The sequence below is a fragment of the Sesamum indicum genome, unplaced genomic scaffold (assembly GCF_000512975.1).
Source record: "Sesamum indicum cultivar Zhongzhi No. 13 unplaced genomic scaffold, S_indicum_v1.0 scaffold00325, whole genome shotgun sequence".
NCBI classification, from domain to species: Eukaryota; Viridiplantae; Streptophyta; class Magnoliopsida; order Lamiales; family Pedaliaceae; genus Sesamum; species Sesamum indicum.
This window is the reverse complement of record NW_011628218.1, coordinates 33,402-34,487: the sequence shown is the minus strand read 5'-3', so window position 1 is coordinate 34,487 and position 1,086 is coordinate 33,402.

The window sequence follows — 1,086 nt, the reverse complement described above, 5'->3', positions numbered from 1 at the left end:
CGGGCAGCCCGTGACATTCTCCCCCACCTGAGATAGCGACGTCCCCGGCGCTACGGAAGCATGGTACGCTTCGCCTTTAGGTTCGTCACCGGCTCCCAAGTGTTCTCCTCGCTGCTGCATCCCCTCCATTTCACCAAGTACTCTGTGTGGTCTCTCTTCGCGGTACTCGTTACTCGGTGATTTAGGATTGCTTCAGTCACCTTCTCCTTCATCTTCTTCAATTCAAGTTGTGGGCGGCTGGGTTGATTGCGGGCATCGTCTTCGCTGTCTGCTGAATACTTTTTTAATTGGCTGACGTGGAAGACGTTGTGGATCTTCCAGCACGGCGGCAACTCCACCTTGTACGCCACCATCCCAATACGCCTAAGGACAGGCAAAGGACCGACATATTTCTGCATCAATTGAGGATCTCTCCCCCTTGATGACTTTGACAATCTCGGATCCGGGACCTTCACTAGCACCAGGTCTCCCGCATTGAACTCAACGAAGCGCCAATTCTGATCTGCATACTTCTTCATCCGCTTCTAAGCTGTCTCCAGGCAACTTTAAGCGATATCAACATTCTGCTTCCACTCCTGGGAGAAACTTCGAGCAAGAGGGGATCTCACACTTTGTGGGATGTCAAGAGTGTGAGGGCGGCTGCTGCCCAGTAACGATTTCAAAAGCGCTCTTGTTAGTCGAAGAGCTCTTTTGAGCATTGAAACACAGCTGAGCGACATCCAGGAGCTTCACCCAATTCTTCTGCGTACCTCGCACAAAGTCCCAAAGGTAGTCCTCCAACATAGAATTAAAGCGTTCTGTCTGACCATCGGACTGTGGATGATAGCTCAAGCTCATGGAAAGTGTGGACCCAAGGAGTTTGAACAGCTCGGTCCAGAAGACGCCAGTGAAACGGGAGTCACGATCACTGACAATATCTTTTGGCAGTCCCCAATGCTTTACGATGTGCTTGAAGAAGAGATGAGCCGTCCCTTCTGCTGTAACGTGTTTGGGTGCTGCGATGAATGTAGCATATTTTGACAAACGATCGACCACGACGATAATAGAGCCTAAGTCCCCGACTTTAGGCAATCCAGAGATGTAATC